This window comes from Condylostylus longicornis, unplaced genomic scaffold (assembly GCF_029603195.1).
Source record: "Condylostylus longicornis isolate FDR11 unplaced genomic scaffold, ASM2960319v2 ptg000114l, whole genome shotgun sequence".
NCBI lineage: Eukaryota > Metazoa > Arthropoda > Insecta > Diptera > Dolichopodidae > Condylostylus > Condylostylus longicornis.
This window is the reverse complement of record NW_026578082.1, coordinates 695,687-716,588: the sequence shown is the minus strand read 5'-3', so window position 1 is coordinate 716,588 and position 20,902 is coordinate 695,687. Positions and strand designations below refer to the sequence as shown.

The window sequence follows — 20,902 nt, the reverse complement described above, 5'->3', positions numbered from 1 at the left end:
ATTTTGCATTCACAAACAAATTAAGTGATATTTTATTATTTGTTACCGATTGAAATTTTTATAAAATCCTACAGAAAAAATTCTAATCAATTTAAAAAAATGTCCAACTAGAGTCAGCTTATGATAGTTATTTTATGATAGTTCCATTTTTGTTAGTTCGAGTTCCATTATAGCGCTGTGAAATTGTTAAAATCTGATAAATCACTTAAATCTGAAAAATAAAATGAACTTTATTATTAATTGAAATAAAAATTTTTAATACAATATTATAAAATTTAAAAACAAATATTTTCGGTTTTATATTTATAAGTTAAGCATAACAAAATTTTATTTTTGAAAATTTTGATTTTAAAAACCATACTTATAATATCTAAGCATTAAAAGATAGAAAAATAAACCAAAGTCAAATGTAATTTAAAAATTCCCTTAAATAATAAATTAGGTATTGTACCAGAAATTGCATTTTATATTTTATTCGTATAATTTAATTAAAATGCAATCAAATGTAGAATTGATTTTTGTTTGTTACTTTTTTTTTTTGTATAATGGCATTATAATTTTTTAAGGGTTTAATTTAATTGAAAATGAAAGTGAAAAAATGAAGAAAAAATAAAATAAACAAAATGAATTTATTATAAATTTTTATAATAATGTTTTTTTTTTTGTATATTTTGTATAATTTGATTTTGATTTATATAAAGAATTTCATTAAAATTTAAGTTTTCATTAATTATAGAACATATAGTATACCAAATAGGAAAATTTTAGTATGAATGTTATTTTTTTTAGAAATTGCAGCTATATATATGTGTACATATGTATATGTGTATATATATACTCTATTTTTTTTTATATTTTGTATATTTTTTTTATACTGTTAATATAATTAATTCTTTTTATATAAATAGATACAAATTAGTATAATAAAAATTATTAAGAAAAAAATATTAAGCTGATCAATTCAAATTGGTTAAATTAAAATGTAATTAAAAGAAATTAAAATGAAATTTAACTAATTTGAATGAATCAAGTTTTTAAATGAATTTTATTTTAATGTTTAAAAATTTTAAACGCATTTAGTTAAAGTAAATGTTCTAGACCCTTTTTAAATAAAATATTCTACGACATAGACAATATTAATATTCCGAATTAATTTTAATTATAGTTGATTCATAACAAATATCATTTGGATAGCAATAACTATAACTGATATTTTATAATATTTTTACACAAGAATTTTTATCTTGAATAATATATGAAATTTGTCAATATTTTTTAAGATTTAATACATCAACTTTTTTATTCCAAAAAAAATATAGAAAAATTTACTTTAATTAAAATCTATAATTGACAAAAATAATAGCTACTATATTTGTTAGGTGTTAAACTCAACACTTTCCACCACATTTAGACGCATAATAAAATATTTGTTTACCAATTTAGTTATATACCTTATTACAAACAAAATTTTTTTTAATGTACAATTTATATCCAAAATTTTTCTTTAGATAAAATTCTAAAAATAATTAATTTATTATAGGAATGTGAAAATATTTATCTTATATTATTAGTTTTAATAACAAACAGTTTTTTAAAGTAAATACTAACACTACTTTGTCGAAACATTAAGTAAAATGAAGAAACTTATTTTTTTTTTTGCAATAAATTCAAACACTGAATTTAATATATATATATGTTAGTATATGAAACATTAAATAGTTATGTATGTACCCACAAAAATAAAAATTTTTTTTTATAAAATTTCGCACATTCATTTAAAATTGATTTTTTTTTCTATTTTCATAATAAATAATAGAATATTTACTGCTTATTAGGTTCATAGTACAGTCAAGTTTAAGGTCATAACTATATATTTATATAATATTTTTTGTTGGTTAAATAAAACTAGATACTTATGAAGAAAAATTAGCACTTGAGAAAAATGTCAATATATAAATCTTATAAATATGCTTATTTAATAAGTATTATTTTACGTTAAATAAATGAATCATTTATAAATTACTTATGGAATCGGTTTAATGAGAAAATAACAGGAATGTCAGCTGATTTGCATATTTTTATAAAGTATATTGAAATTATTTACGTATATAATTATTTCTTAATTAAGTAAATTTAAATATTTTCAAATTGAAAACATTATTGTTTTAAAATTAAGATTAATTTAAAATTTGTTTCATTAGTAAATTTTGGTAAGTGCGATTTTTGGTAAACGATCCAGATTTTAAAGTTATGAACAAGATGATATTTTGGATGAGATCTCATTTTTAAAATAGCAAGTTAAAAGATCAATCCTGTACTTATTTTTTAATTGTAAATTATTTTCTTAAACGAATTTTTAAAATCAATTACTTCCTTTATTTATAAAACATGCAATTTCCTGCAATATACACTAATTGAATACTTTACAGTCATCATTATATCAATGATGTGTGAGAATTAGTAATCAGTGTATTATAATTAAAAAGTATTTATTTTTTTAAATATAAAACATTAAATTGCCAATTATCATACAATGTTTCCATAAGATACATGCAGATGTATAAAAGACAAAAAAATATTATTGAAATTAGTAAAGTTTTTATAAAAAGACTATTCATATAACACGAAATAATCATTAGAAATTATTATTTATGATACAATATGATCGTACCTATATCTAAAATACAAAAAGAAAAGTAACAAATCTTTCAATTAACATTAATCGGCCCATTTGTAATTTTAAATCTTCTTTTATTTATATAAAAATAAAATCATTTGAAATAAACGCTTGTTAATTATAGTTTGCAAAAATATATTACCAAATATTTTCAATACACACATACATAAGTATACCATAATATTACACGTATTAAATCTTGTGTTAGAAATCGTTTTAAAAAAAAACTATATTTAAATAGTGCATTAAGATACTGTTAATACAAACTTATATTACATTAAATTTCGAAAACTTTCAATGATAAGAAAGAAATAAGAAAAATTTAAATAATATCCTCTTACATTTTTCCAAATCATAATATATTGGTTCAATTTTTATGCAATATAAACGCACAAGTTACTAACACAACACATACTGCATTATTACATATTTAAATTGTAATTACAATTCGTACATTGAAAAATTACAGGATCTACCCTTCAATGCACTATATACATATATTATTTATTGTCATTTAACAAATTGTCATTCGTAATATTGGCAAACATACAAAAATTATAACGTAACCAATTGTTATTCCCACAATTTTACAATTTTATGTAACAAACTTTAAAATCAATTTTCAATAATTTCCTGCTGCAACGTAATGTCATTTAAGAAAATGAAAACTTTTGATTTTATAGAAATAACAAAACATGAAAATTTCTACATGTTGTAATGCATTTAATTGTTATTCCTATATTTTATTACAATAAAAAGAAAATCGATAATTCAGTAAATTTATATATTTTTAATAATTAATTATTACAATTTTCATAAGATAAATAAAAAATAAATAATGAAAAGTTAAAACATAAACGGTAAATTAATTACATTTTATACATCTTGTATATACAAAAATTTAATGAAAATGATTTATGATTCATTGTTGTAGCTGCGATTTTACCGTTGTACCATTGTTGAAATGTCTTTAATATAAATTTGATTTGTCAAGTTAATTGACTCAGATTGAATATTTTATGACATATTTTAAGTAGATTTATATAAAAAAGATTATAGCTTAATTATATACCTATGATGACCGTAATTAGGTTTTAATAATTAGGTATTGTTAAAAAAGTAAAAATTGAAATTTTTTATTGTTGGAGTTTTTTTTCTAGAAAATAATATTTGGAGTAAAAACAACTTATGTGTAAGTTTTTACGATATTTAAATAAAAATTTTATAAGATATGATATAATGCGATATACTCGTATATACTAAGGTTAGTATTTTTAGTGTACATAAATAATTGTAATAATATGTAATAAATTTGCATAGCAATTATTTTTTTGTGTTACGTCAGGAAATATTAAGAAAATTTCTAAAATAATCTTGGTGGGTATACCGTTGTAGGACATCTCTACGGAAAAGTTGCTCGGATCCATCAAGGGTGTGGGGTTTCGAGGGCATGCTCTAGGTGGGACACCGGGCGCTCGTGGTGGAGAGCACAATAGATCTTTTAGGTCGCGGTGCGTCACCGCCACCATTCTGCAATATAATTTAATCTAACATAATCTTTGTTAATTGATTCTGTAAACGTATACACAACTGAAGCCGAAATCAAATTGCAAATTATTTGATACAGCGAGAAAAATTAAATTGTCACCCGGTAATTTGAATATTTTTAATTGGAACTTGAATTTACACTGAAATTTCATTTATCATTTTGATTCGAATTTTTTTTTTGAGTTTAAAAGGTTTTAAATTCGTATACGCATAATTATACGCAAAATTTCATAATATCTATGTTGCATATTTGAAAACATAATTTCAAATAAATTTTACAAAATTTTGCAAATAAATTGGTCAGTGTGCCAACATAAATCATAAAATTTCTATTCAATAGTTTTGAACGCAATAAATTTATTAAAATTTATACTCGTATAAGAATTGCAAATTCAAATAAGCTATATATGATGATTGTATTAAAAAAAATATTAATAAAAGAAAATGTTATTTTTTTTTTATAATTTACATACATATATAACATTTTATGTGTCATTTAATTGTTTATAAACTTTTACATATTGTTTGCTAATCAACTTCAGATGACATAAAAATATTAGTAATTAATAAAATCTTTATTATAATATTATTGATATTTGATTTTATCTCAAAATGCTATACAATATTTGCAATTTGATTTTTTTTCAAAAGTTTTGAATAAATAAAAATTTCAAGGATTTTATTAAAAAATACAAAGCTTTTTTCAATGACAACTTTCATTATAACGTTATAAATGTCGATGCAGATGGGAAAGACAGTTTTGATTGATAATTGACTATGCTACAAATTAAAAGTTATTGGGCAGAAATTTTTCGGTTTTGTTTATGGAAATTTTATGTCAAATGATTAATTCTTAATATATGTAGTGCAAATTAAAAAATTAAATTCTAGGATTCCTAAATTTTTTTTAAACAAAACCGAAGTTCAAATTTTCTAAATTTTTCCTAATTTTCAATTACAATATTACTTATATAATAGTGTCTTAAAAAAATTAGGTATTTGACACAAAACCATTCATTTTTAATACAACAAATTCAAAAAAAAATTATAACGCATATTGTTAAATTTATTAAAATTTTTTTATTATCTTGCAATTACAATTACTGCCCCAGATAATAATTTTAAAATTTTCTGGTATATTTACACATATGCATGTATGTGTGCATCTCATCTGTATTTAATATTTAATCGTGTGGCATCAAACATAATTATTAATTTTTAAAAACAATGAAAAAATTAACATCAAAGAAATTTTTATTGTAAATAGTAAATTTTACAAAAATATTTAATGACTCAACCAAATATCACTGAAAAAAAGTAAAATATTGGTCAATTTCTTGAATTTTAAATGTTTGCCGACGAGGCAATCACACAATATGTTACCGGTTAACTGTTAAACGTTGAAAAGATCTAAATTCGTTTTCTTTTTTTTATTTTCTTTATAATTACATATACATTCTTATATATTGCTCTATAGTTTATTTATTTAACTGTTTTGTTATTGTTTTTGTTTTCATGCTATCTGCAATAATTGACAGATATTTAACCATTCCGTTTGAAACTTATATGTATGTATGTCTACTTATGTATATTTATTTATATAGAAAACAAAAATTTTCGATAATGATTGAACCCACTGAATTGAAAATTGTAATAAAGCACGTAAATTTTTTTTATCTGCAATTTTAAAAATTTTTTTTTGCTAGGTAAATTTTTTGATTAATAAAAAAGTTTTTATCGTATAAATTTATAAAGAGGAATTAAAAGAAAGTTTCTTGATAACATTGTTTCCATTCATAATTAATATTCGTCAAACAAATTTGGTGTATACGAAAGTACGTAGCTGTAGAAGTGTAGAATGACAAGACTCGTACCAAATACATACAAGTAAAAAATTTGTAATTAATTGCATAGTTTGCGGCGAAGCGAAAGAGAATAACATTGTATTTCATGGATTAAAATTGAAATCATTTCAAAATTTATTTAAAAAATTTAATTTAAATTACTTAATTTTTTACAATTTTTGTTAATTATTATATTAGAGATCCTTTTAATTTAATATAAATTTTATAAATCTTCAGTTTTATTTTGCAATATAGAAATTCTATATGGAGACTCAAGGACAAATTAATTTCCACTATAACAAAATTATGGACATATTTCTTTTCTATCAATGTTAACCTATTTAAGCCTGATATCAGTAAAAAAAAAAAACTCTTTTCAATATGTGATGCATTTTGAACCATATATTAATTATTTATCGTGCAATTGAAGTAAAAATATGAAATGCTAATAAAATATCTTACATTCATGTATAATACACATTTTATTTTATATACATCCGTGGATTATCAACAAATTATACCATATACATGTATGTATATACATAAAGAAATTCACATATACCTATGTATATAAAATAAAAATGATATTTTATTTTATTAATAATTTTCATTTTTTAATAAATTAATTTCAATAATATTATACACACTACCGAATAACAATATTTTGAAGAAAGTTTTATAAAAATAAAACAAAAATCACCTAAACTTTTTATTTATACTTTTTCTTATATTAAATATGCTTTTAAAATGGTTAAATACACACATATAAACGTATATACATATATATGTATATAAAGCGTAAAATACTATAACAGAATGTTTAGGTGCTAGCGTTTAAGATTGAAATGTAAACTTTTGCAACTTACCTTTGATTTCTGTATAATTTTTTTGTTTTCTTATTCGCTTTTTTTTTACTTCACTCATTTTGTATATTTCTTTTTCATTTTATTTTTTTCTTACTATTATTATTTTCTGCTTACTATTTTTTACTACTTTGCTAACACAAAAACCATCATTTAAAAAACTATAGGAAAAATTTTTTCAATAATAAAAATTTAGTTCGGTTTGGTACGCTGTTTTGTTATGTTGGTCTAATATTTTAATTCTGTAAAGAAAAAAAAAAATATTAAAAAAAATTAAAATTATAATTTTTTCGTTTTTCTACTTAACTGACATTTTAAATACCAATACTTTAACAGTAAATTTATTTGTGGTTTTTTTTTAATACATTTTTTTTTTTCAATTTTTAAAAATTGAAATTTACCATTATTCGGATTTTATTATAAAAATTAATAAAAATATTGTAGTCCAATTAAGAAATCGATTATTAGTTACAACAGATATAATATAAAAAAAAAATTCGAAAAAAATTTATTATTAAATAAAATTGCGTGAAATTTATAAAAAAAAGTTAAAAACACAAAATAAAAGTAGTTTTTTTTAATAATTTTATAACTATTTTATTAAATATTGCCCTAATACTTTTGTGTAAATTGAACCATAATTAGGCAATATTATTAATTTTTTTTTTCATAATTATTATTAATAATAAACTTTTTAATTTGTTTTTATCTTTGTATCTATTTAATTTGATCCAAATTTGGGAATTATTGTAAGCATTTTTGAAATAATTACAAAAATTATAGTGTAGGGCTTTTACAATTTACTATTTTTAATGAAAATTATTTGGATTATAACAGTATAACAATATGGAATTGAGTGTTTTAAGTGCAAAGAGATAATAATAATAATAATTTAATATTATAAACGGAGAATTTTGAATTTAAATAATATAAATTAATTAAAATAATAAAATAATTTTATAATACTTAAAAAATATAATTAAAATAATAAAATACTTAAATAATTTTATAATAATGGAAAAATAATATGATGCATAATTAACATACATTATGAATAGTTTTTCATAATTTTAATAATTAATTAAAATTGTTTAAAATAAAATTACCTATTTAATTTTAATATTATTAACATTAATTCAAAAATTTATACAAATTAAAATAAATAATTTGTAATATAATAAAAACATTTTAACATTAATTTATAATATTAATAAACAAAACTCTATATATTTATATAAAATATGTGAATAAATAAAATAAAAACAAATTATTAAATTAATAATTTATAAAAAAAAAGCTCTTTTTTATTTTTACTTTTACATAACCTCATTTTAAATAGCATATTAATTTTATAATCGATATATCTACATACATAGTATATATAATAATAGCTAATATAATGTACAAGTTATAATATGTGTAATTAAAGTGCATTGCAATTTTTATATTGGATTTAGATTGCTGCATTTTTTTATGCTTATATACATATATATAGACATATATATGTGTATATGCAATATATGTGTTCATATATATTTACAGCTGATTCATATATTTATTAAATATATGTATTATGAATGTACATATATATATGTATGCATAAATTTATTTCAGGTGATATAACATTAAACTATTAAAAAAATATTGGACCAGTTTTTAAGATAAAAAAAAAATTTTTTTTTAACTAAGAAAAACTAAGAAAAACTATTAATTTTTCTTCCCACCAAATTGGTTTTAGGTAGGTATCTATGTTATTTCAATTACACCTATATATATTTAATTATATGTATAGGTATATAATATAAATTTTTAGTTTATTTCTTTGTACATAATATACAATATTACATAAAATTCTTACAATATTATTCATAAATTTCAATTAAATATTGAAATATTTAATAATTTTATAAGACTGTCTGTTTTAGAGTACTTTGATATTGTATAATGTTTCTTATGTTCTTTTAAATTAGAATTATCAGATTTGAAAGCAAATTCTAAAAAAAAATTGATTTAGAAGCAAAGCAAGATACATAACATGAATGTGTGTATTTTAAACTGGGTATAAATTCGTTTAAACTGGTTATCTGAATTATCTGAATCAAAAGCAAGAGTTATTAAAAATTTGCAAAATTTGGATTTTGCCCTTAAATATTAAAAAAAATATTCAGTATTGCTGAAATGTTGCTGGAAAATAAAAGTACTGGTCTTAAATGGGAAATTATACTTTTGAATGGCTTTAAAAGAAACACTTTCTAGAAAGGCTTCCTTTAAGTCTCACTTCCCTTCACTTGCATTTATTGTTTTCTACATTATTTTTTGTACTGTGCTTACTCTTTTCCTTTTTTTAAAAAATTTATATTAGATATGGAAAATAGCAGATGATACACCGGATTTCTTCTTAAATAAATTAAATACTTTTGTAAATCCTAAATGAGTCCATATTGTAATTCTTTTTTAAAAATCTTCAATGTTTATAATGAAAGAAATTGGTAACAAAGTTTCTTACCTCAACTTAGTGTAATTTTTTTCTATAATATACATATGTATGTATGTATATTCATATGTACATATCTATAGCTGGATTGGACCGCTGTTTTTCCATCCATTCGAATAAAATATGACAACCATGTTACGTTTGGTACACTTTTAGAAAATTATTTTTTTTATTTTTTAGTGTTACACTTCCTTATAAAATTTGCGCTTCAGGTTATTAAAATGCTGTAGAATATTACATGAAAAATTTAAGAGTAATAAAAATAATGTAAAATAACGATTAACTTGATTTTTCTATTTATAAGAAAATTGTTGTATTAGAATGATGTAAATTTGTTTTACCGTCTAAGTTTGAAAAATTAAAATGTGGATTGTCAAACATTTTGTTAAAAAAAAAAATTCTTTATGCGTAAACACAATGAGGCCGCACTTCAAATTTGATAACTGCAAAAATTTTAGGCTTCTACGCTTTATGAAACACAATAAGACTGTGGCAACAATATACAATATCATACTAAAAAAAAGAAATATGGAATAAATAATACCGTCAAAATTAGTAAAATATGAAAGACAGCATCTGCAAAAATAGAAAATTAACTAATTTTGAAGTTGCAGTTTTATTGTGGGCGATTTCATTTAATAACCCAGAAGCTATTTTTTTTGCAGTTTCAAATTTGCAGTTTGAGGTGCTAGCTCACTATATTTAATTTTCTTACGGCAATCCTACATATTATACAAAGTCTGTTATAAAATTTTAATTTATAACAACGCATTATAGAGAAAAGTTTTCTAGATTAGAAATGTGACTACACAAAATTAAGAGAAATATGTTACGTAATCGCTTCTCTTACAATTTTTTTCAATAATTTTTACAAGAGAAAAATACCTTAATCAAAAAATTATTGGTTCAAAATTGACATAAAGAAAGTCAAAGCATATTGTCAAAAAGTTAGACGCGAATAAAAATACGATAAATTGTTCGAAAATTACTTGAATGTTTTAAATATATTATTTTTTCACCGTTTTAATAGTAATTTTTCAAATAATTGAAATCATAAGGAAATTTAAAGAAAAACTAGGTTAATAATTTGTACACTTTGCAATATTGTGAATTACATAAAATATAAAATGCAAATGAATAAACGCTCTAGTTAATTAAAATGGGACAGTATTGATAGGTTATATTTGAAGCACCTAGCAATTAAGAGAAAATGATTGTTTTTAATTAAGGCTGTCAAGGAAAAAATAAAATATCGAGATTAGTTATCCTCTGTCAGTTTTTTTCTAAACTTTTAAATGTAGAATAAATATTGCAAGAGGAAATATGAAAATTGTGTTAGGAAGTTAAATAAAAACAAAATAAAAAACAAAACTGTTTGTTCTACTTAAATGATTAATTTTGTGTATAGTATGTAGTTACGAAGCGATGCGAAATAAAAATGTAACAATGTGTGGTAAATTTATGAGACTTTCACTTCATATGTTTTTTCAAATTTCCAAATGTGCCACATAAACGGCAACACATTAAACAATTTGTTGCAACGTCATTGTATACTGTCACTTTTTAAAAAAAAATTTTGAAATTTATTAGAAATTAATTTTTTACAGTTAATTTATTTAATTCAATTTCACATAGTTAACAATGCAATATAAGTACAAATTTTTTGTATATTTGATCACAATTGGTAAAATATAAATACGGAATTTCTTATTGTATTCTACAATTCCAAAAAGAAGAGTTAAAGCAGGAAAATAACAGTCATGGTACTAAATATAAAGCGTTTCCTTAACTTTATAATATACAGCTTTTGACCATGAAGAAAACTTGAAGAGCACCAATACAATTGAAACTATCGACAACATGAACGAATTCACAGCATATTCTAAGAAGTCCAAATTATTTTGAGGTCAATCAACAAATTTTAAAAAAAATGGATCTTTTAAAATTCAGTGCCTGTAAAACTTAGTGTTAAGTTTAACAACAGGTAAGTACGTGCATGTATATGTCCATCTTACATACAACTATAAATGTTTTAGTAGATCTAACTATGTAGCTGTTAGTAGAACGGTTAAGCAAACCAATATTTAAAATAGAACAACGGCCTGGTTCTTGCAATTGTACTACATGTTGCATAAGTATATTTGGGTTGACCAGTCTAGATGTACTATTTTAACGTAAATTTCACTAATAATGATTAGGTACACCAAAAAATGTTAATTATTCTGTATTTTACATTTTACAGCAAATTGGTCAATTGATATTCAATTGTATTGTTAATAACTTTTGTCAAAATGGAAATTTCTTTTAATCTTAACAGTAAGACTCTTAATTTTAGTCATCAACCTCTCTTATTTTATATTCTAATTTTATACTTGTACCTATAAGTTATAAACTAAAATGTAAAAAATAAAAATCATATTCCCATGCTTCAATATTCTTTGGACCATTTAAAATTGACAACCAAAACCAATCCAAATTGATGTTAATAAGTTGAATCAAGAAATAATGCTCAAAATATATTTGAAATCATTTTTAATTATCATATTTAATTGTTTAACTTGGAATAATTTAAAATGACATGCAAAAAGAAAAAAAAAATTAAAAAAAACAGCAATAAATTAGTAGCCAAGTAGAATTATTAATATTTTAGCAATATTCAAAATATGTAATTGAATTTGTTTTAGAAATGTGTTAATAATTTTGTTTTTCCATAATATATACATATATGTACATTGTAAGGCGCTTCGTATTATAATTTTTACGCCATGTACAAATAGTGCGATTGAGTAATAAAATGAGTCAGCCGAGTTTTGTTGATCTCAATTAAATTTCTCAAGCACGATAAACTACTTATAACTTTTATTTTAAAATTCTTTCGTGTTTTTCATTTTTGAAAACAGATTATTAGTTATGTAAAATTTCATTTTCCAATTTAAATTTCTATTTCTATATTATTTTATTTTCTTTTTGTTTGATTTTAATTGTACGCATTTGAATGAGATTATTATTAGAGACAAGTCGAGAAAAACTGGTTTAAATTTTAAATTTTCTGTTTTAATTTTTATTTTGTTTTTTAGTTAGTTTGAGGCGAGTTTTTAAATTTGTAATTGCTGTACAGCTTTAGCTTAAATAATTTTAAATTTTACAATATAATAAAATATAGATATGTATGTGTATGTACCTGTACAATATATCACAAGATTAATGCAACAATTAAAGTTTACCAAGTTTTCTAGTAAAATTTCTTGTAATAAAAGAGATAACAAAATTTTTATTAAGTATAAAAAGAAATGAAAAATTTTCTAGTTTGGATAGGATTATTTTTTTATTTTTTATAAAACCATATGATTTGAGACCAGGAAAAATATTTCGAATATAACCTAATAATGTTCATTTCATATTATATGTGAGTGAATGGATATATGCAATTAAGTGTACATTATATAGAATTTTGAAGTTATGTTACGTAAATAATTTATTTTTCTGAATTCCTTGAAAAAGCTTTTGGATTGAATTGCATTTAAAGTCTGTTACTCATATAGTAATATTGATTGTAATATGTATATTTGAAATACTTATAACATCCTCAATTTTTAAGTTTTCTAAAAATTATTATAGTATAATTAATTTAGTAAGAGATTATGTGCTTATACACATTTTTGCACCTATTAAAATCTATTTAAAATATTTCTAATATTTATTGTATTCGAATTTGTTTAAGGTTCTGTCTTTTTAAATATGCTCTTGGCTGGATCTCAAAAAATGCAATTTTACAAAAGGAGATTTAAAAGTAAAACGCTCTTAGAAATAATTTTTTTTTTTTTAATTTTAGAAATATACAGTATTTTGGGCGATAGCTTTTCAATTGTATTCGGTATAATAGAAAACTCATGCATACAGAGTTCTTGCAGTAAGGAAAGGTTATGATTTATGACCATAATCGTGTACCTATAAAGAACAAAAATCTTTTACTTTCCTTTAATATTCTTAAAGTTTAGATTTTCAAACTACAATCAAATTTTCGAATTCGATTTCATTTTATGCAATACTGATTATATATGCGTGTAATGTAAAGAGGAGGTTGTTAGTTGAAATTACTGATAAAAAAAAATATTTTTATAGATAGAAATTAAATATATTGTAATTGAATTTTAAAAAAAATTATAAATTTTGTAGGCACTAATGAAACAAGATATAAAAAGGTGATTACAGTAATTTTTTTTATAGGTAATTAAAATATCTTAGTGCAGTTTATATTTTTGGAATGAATACAAATTTTTTCATTTTAGAAAAACGAATAAAGTAATTATTTTCTTTAACTTTTTTTGTAGATAAAATATTGATGTAGATGATAAAAAGTTGAATCCTTGAATTTGTTAAATAATTCAAAGTCCGTTTTGTGACTGGATTTCTGGAATCAATTTATTTATTTGTTTTGAGTGTATCGGTATGAAGAAATTATTTTTCCAAACAATATTAATGACAGTCATTAAATTAAGCAAGCTTCTTTTAATAGTTGAATTCCTTTAAACAAATCATTCTTTATCAATATCTACCATAATTTTTAACTGATTATTTTTGGAATAACACTAAAAATATTAAAAAAAAGTTTTTTTTTTTTGTAATTTGCACAATAATTTCCCGTTATAAGCACATTAATATTATATAAATATATTCAAAAAAATTTTAACTGTATTGGGTGCATAAATAAAAATATTTTCAATGAAATTTAAAATTTATATGCATAAATATATTATTGTATTTAATATGTGAAATGAAAATAAAATTAATATTCTAATGTTTTCGTTTACATCAAGGTTTAACAGTTATTGATTGAAAGTTTTTATTTAATTTTATACATATGTACATACATTATAAAGTGAACGTGATAACAGTATTATTTTATAAATTTATAACTTTGATATTTTATTTTGATTTGATATCGAGTCAAGTTTATCACAGTTACTATATTGTATGTACAATCTCTAATATAACATTTGTTGGCAAATTGCCTTTCAAATGTATAATTTTAGTTGTGTTGCGATAAAGTTAATATAAAAATTAAGTTGCTGAATAGTATATTTTGCAAGGCGTAAAACTACATATGAGCTGCTTGTTCTAATTTTTTCTAAAAAAGTATTAAAGAAGGGTCATACAGAATTTCAAGTTTGATATTGCTATGTGTGTAACATTTTTTCCTAGTTGTAATTGAATTAACAGATATAGAGATATCCATTATTTTTTAGTTCTGACTTCTCTGCATATCGAGAATTAATTCTGCACCTAAAATTATAATCAACAATTAGAATAATAAACAATTAGAATATTTTTCAGATGAAGCATTCAGTTTTATTAAATTATTTATAGCACAGCTAGTATTGAACTTGCAGTTCTTCTATTGCTGCGCATTTGAATTCGATTCTAGAAAGCTAATTACTAGTTTGTCACTGGTCATCAAAACGCATATTAACAATATGTGCACAAATCTTCTAATATTTTCTGAAAAATGAAGTATATTAGAAAATCATTTATAAATATTTAATGTTTCCATGTCAGTAATTGAGATGTTTTTAAGAAACTGATTATATTCTACACGTTTTTCTCAATAAGTTATAGAAAATGGTTGTTATAATTAATTCATCACGTACTTTTACGGTACAACATTAATTTTTCCTTCAACCATAAATAACAACATTTTATATGTTTATATAAAATTAGTTTAAATTGAATTTTAATTTATTCTTAAAGTTCATTTTAAATTCTAATATTTAAAATTTTCAAAAAAAAAAATTTATTTATAAATTAAAAACGATTTTATATCAATTATTTGTAATGTAAAGTATACAATGATTAAAATAGAAGACAAAAGTTTAACTTGTCATTAAAATACTTTAATAATCCATCAATTGAATGAAATGTTTGTAATCATTGAAATAATTAAAAAACTGTCAAAATTAATTATTCTCATTTATTATAATCAAATCAAGAGAAAACATTAAGCTTGTCAGAAAATTCCCGGAACTTGTTAACTAATCTTTTCTACGTTATCATTGGTTTTGGAATGTAAGTTTAAAATTCGTCAGACTGGCCAGAAAATGTTGCTGTAAAGTACAATTAAAGCGAAATAACTGTATGAAGTTTCATAAATTTGACGATTGTTTTGACTTGATAATATTACTTTGTCTGTTACTGTAGCATTCCAAAAAAAATTTGAAGAAATAATTTAATGTCAAACATATTTTTTTGACAGTGTCATTCAATTAGTAAACAATAATTCCGTAAAACAGTTATTTAAGTAAACATTCTACATTTTAATAAAAAATTGTAATAATAATGATAATTCTTTATTTAATATTTAATAAATTCAAAATTTAATTAATATAATGTTTAAAGCGCTTAATTAATATTTAATAATTGTGAGTAATATGTTACATGAAATTTTCAGTGTATAATTTTTATAGGTTTGAATGGACCAATATATAAAATTACTCCAATGTTATGTTATGAATGTAGGAAAGATAAAAACGGTATAAGGTTACACATAATATCTGCACTTTAATTCAGTTTATACATTTATTTACTTAGTTTATTAACAGTTATTAACAGTTTTTAAAGTTATTAAACTTTTTATTAAATTGTGATATTAAAACATTTTTGTAGGTCATTAAAAATTTTATATACATTTTATGATTTTTTTAAGGGCATCAACCATTTTGTATTATTGCAAAAATTTTTATTGAGTTTTTGAAAATAATAAAAATTAAGAATAATAGAAAATATTTTAAGTTAATCTTAAATTTTGGCACTTGCAATTTTATTTTTTTAGTTTTTTTACCTACACTTATGAAATGTCTAACTTTCGACTTTTTAAATGTCAAAAATTAGTTCGAAAACAAAAAACGCAATTGATTGTTTGAGAAAGTTAGGGTAATAAGTTTGGTTTCAATCTTGAAATTAATTTCGATTAAAGCAATTTAATATGAAGTTCGACGTGTTACTAACCGTACTTAAACGAGTTTGAAGGAAATATTAAAAGAAAATTTGAAATATTATAAAAAAACTTATCATGTGAATATTAACAAGTTTTGAGTTTATGAAACACATTATGTCGTATGTTCAGTTTAATAAACATGCAATACAGAATGGCTTTCTTTTATGGTAAGAAGTAATAAGAACTTTAAATGTTTTTAGGGATTTGTAAACCTACACTTAAATAATAATGTTAGAATTTAATTCACATTTTGTTTTCAGATTCTCAGAATTAATAATAAGTACTTAATATGACTTTCGATTTTGTATAAAGTTTTTTACTTCCTTAAATTATTTTTGTTCTAAACTTTGTAACCTTGTCCATTTTGATTTAAAAAACGTTATTGTTAAAAAATTAATGCTGACCAAAAACATGTATGTATGTATGTATGTCTTTTATAATTTTTAACTTAGAACTTTTTGTAGTTGAAATTGTCACAATGTACATGCATATTACATGATGTATAAGTCAACATTAAAGTGGAAAATAAGCATTTTTATAATAATCCAATGTCATTTATTATTATTTAATTAAAACTGTTAATTATGAAAAAATTAAAAATTAAAATTAAATATTTTTGTTTTTATTTTTCCACAAATTAAAAAATGCAGTTTCTATATTTTTTTTACTACAATTACAAATTTCTTATTTTATTTTTGCTGAAAAAGCAAAAAAAAAACAAATTTTTTTTTTATAGAAAAAAAATTCAGTCATTAAACTTAAGTGAACGTAAAATTGTATAAAACAAGAAAAATATTACAGAATTTTCAACTATATTTAACGACCTTTATTTAACAAACTTTATAAATACAAAGAACTTTTAAAATGGAATCACCTTGAATTGAAAAAAATAACAATAAAATAAATATTTTAATTTTAATGTATACTTATAAATTTTAAGTAATTGTTTTCTTTAATATATGAAGAACCAATATACGAGTACAAAATGTTCTATAAAGTATAATGCATAAGTTTGGTTTTTAAAATTTGGCAATATTGCAAATAGGCACAATAATTGGCACAATAAATGGCACAAATACTACAAATGCATAAAGTTTTATAATTTTATAATAAACTGATATACATATAACAAAAATTGCAAAATATTCACTAATTTCGATAAAAAAAACAGTGTCATTTGAAAATTTTACCGTATATTGAAGTGTCGTAACCGAATAACATTTCGGAATTCGTAAATGATTCACCACTTTTAAATTGTGATATTAGTATGTGTTTCTTATGTAACTGTAAATAAAATTTTTTTTGATCCGAGCAAATTGAACATTCCTATTTTTTATGCCGAATCCGTTAATAAACCGAATTTCTCTGTACTATGGCTACTGAAAAATGATTCCAGAAGTTTTTTGAAAACAGGAAGTTGTTTCGTAAAAATATCATGTGCTATAAATAACCAGACAAGTTGTTAGATTTTCAATGTTGATTTTTTTTACGGAAGAGAGGCAAAACGAAATCTCCCCTTTTTTTAGAAAATTGCATTTGAATAAAACAAAATTATAAATGTGAAGTGTAAAAAATATTTTGTTCCATAATGTAAAAAGATCTAATATATTAATTGTTCCATAAAAAATTTTCCAACGTGCTGTTGTTAGTAACGTATTTAATTTGCTTTTAATAAAGTTCCTTAAAAATTTTCTTAACGAATGTTGCAAATCAAATTTTTCTAATAGATTAAAATAGATGGCGTAATTGTCCAAATACATTATATTGTCTATTTAATTATTGTGTTCCTGTCGTCTTAGATCATATACATTGTGTTAGAAAAAGACTCGTTGAATGCGAGACATGCGACAAGTTCATAGGGTACATATTCGGTATGTTATATGTACTATTTTTTCACTCTTTCTTTTTATGTAATTTACTGTTAATTTTTTTGCCTACTCTCTTACGCTTTAATAAAATTTTTTTTTGTCTTTAAATTTTAACCGCTTCAAGCATTTCCGATTGTTATACACATACATACAATTATATTTGTTGTTTATTTTGTTCTTTTTTTTGAATTAATTTAGTGTTATGCATTTAATCGATATTTTCAATTTAATTTTGAATTTTTCTAAAATATCTCACATATAACGTTAAAAAAACCAAATTTAGTGGAAAACAGTTAATTTTTTTTTTATGTCCTTGGTTTTTCAATTGGTAAGACTATGCTGCTGCCCTGTGTATAATAATTCTGTAAGTATATAGAAAAAAGTCGATTGCTATTTTTTTTTGCAAATGCATAGTATTCACTTGTTGCTTAAATTGTGTTATGGCGAATAGTTTAAGTGCGCTATAGGAATTTATTGTTTGAGCAATACTCACAGTTTTGTTTATTTTGACAATGTACATTAATATGTTTGTATGTGAAAATAAAAAATGAATTCTAGTAGTTGATCAAAAAATTAAATTTTTAACCAATATGGTGTTTTGCTTTGATCTTACAGACTAAGTTTACCATAGCTTAATAAGTAGATAATTTCTTGAAATCTTTGATATACATAAATAAGTTCTTATAAGTAGATTAATATATGTATGCTCGAACGTTTTTTCATATGAAATTGGTAATTTGTGCCATAGTACAGTCAGATTTAATATATAAAATTTTAACAGGAAATATCTTGAAATCTTTGATATACAAGGTACGTTTTTGAAAAAAAGTTTCAGAATTTTTTTGTATATTCTGTATTAGCAGGAAATTCTTTGAGAATTGAGAAATTACTAAAGAGAAAACAATAGCATTTCTTCTTCCGAAGCATTAGAAGCAAATTTGAATTATTGACATGCAGCTAATAATTAGGTAAGCTCTTAAGATCTTTCATTATTTTAATTAGTTTTTCATGGCATAGAATTAAAATCTCATGTATTTTTTATTACCTTTGGAATTTTATGCTTAAGTATGGCAATTTACTAAAAATAATACAAATTTATATATTGTTAAATATATGCTACAAAATATTGTCTATATTATAAAAAATGCTTTTATAATGTTGTATAAAAGAGACACAATAGTATAACTATAATACGAAAATTTCTCAACAAAGATTTTGGTAACATTAATCTAAACTATATTATATATTTGCATTATAATAGGCTATTGAACTAAAAATTTTATAATAAAATATATATTTTTATATACTTATGTAATATACAATGTATTTATTTGAGAGACAATATTCATAGAAAACACAATTTCTTATAAAATATCTAAAAACTTTTATGATATTTGCGCCTCCACATCAAAATAAAAGAAATTTTTTTCCGAAATTTGTTAATAAATTGAATATTATGTAAAAAATTTTCTTAATAAGAGTTTGTGGTCTATATTATTCAAAAATATTATAAGAGATTCATCAGTCTCATCGTTATCAAAATGTTATAAGTTACAAACTAAATTTTTTGGAAATTTTGCAATGTTTTGCTATTATTCCCCGTATATAGTTACTATTGATTATAACCAGTTTTAATTTTGAATATATTTGATTTAAAAACAATATTTATTGACGTTGAATTTCAGTATTAACTATATTTAATGTTAAAGTTTAATTACAAATCTGGGAAATTGATTTTGTTGATTTTTTAAGTCAATATTGATAAGGGAAATCGGATTAATAAACGTGGTTTATAATTTTAATTAATAAATTATTTTAAGTTTACATAATACAATAATTGTAAAATTATTAAACATAGTTGATACCGGGAATTAGAATATAGCCTGATGACCTATAGATTCGATAACATTTTGATCCTTATACATTACACACATGTAAATGAAATTAATTGTCATAATATTCATTATTTATTTATTATGTGCGCATAATGGTGGTAATTACATTATGAAATTTTCTTCTTTCTAAATAATCGACAATAACATTACTACTAATTCAGGATTTTTGAAAAATTTCGAAACTCACCTTCCAGCCGAAATTAATTTCTATTGAAAATTTTAACTTTAATTAAAAAAGTATTTAATATTGGTTTAGATCTTGGGTAATTTGGTCAAAATTTCAAAAACTGTAATTAAAATCATATAGTAAATATTGTGTTCATAACCTAAATAAAAATTGATTTGAAGCATAAAATTCAGTGATTAATTCAGTGATGAATTTCAATAATATGTTCAAATCACGGTTTTAATCTATTTTATGATCACTTTCAAATTATTAATGTTATTTTGTTTAGTTACAAACCATAATGATCTCTATTTCCGATAAAATGTTTTGAAATTTAGTCTAAAAGTATTTTCATAAATGACATTGTAATTTTACAAAAAAATTATTATTTGAAAAAATATGAATATATCTAATAAATTATATTAATGTGAATATGTATAATTAGTAAAAATAAGAAAAAAAAAATTAATTATTGCAGAAAACAGAAGCTCGATATGTTATAGCTACAGCTCATAAATTTGATAATCATAGTCAATAACCCTTTTATTGGAATCAT

General features: G+C 21.5%; 1 long non-coding RNA gene across 1 annotated transcript; it reads right to left on the bottom strand.

Moving 5' to 3' along the window:
• Positions 1 to 6: 6 nt before the first annotated feature.
• On the bottom strand, positions 7 to 9,575 carry LOC129614653 (uncharacterized). The gene is made up of 3 exons (XR_008697392.1): positions 9,439 to 9,575; positions 6,936 to 7,174; positions 7 to 211 (listed from the first exon to the last, which is right to left on the bottom strand). It is a non-coding gene; the product is annotated as an uncharacterized LOC129614653 (long non-coding RNA).
• Positions 9,576 to 20,902: the final 11,327 nt, after the last annotated feature.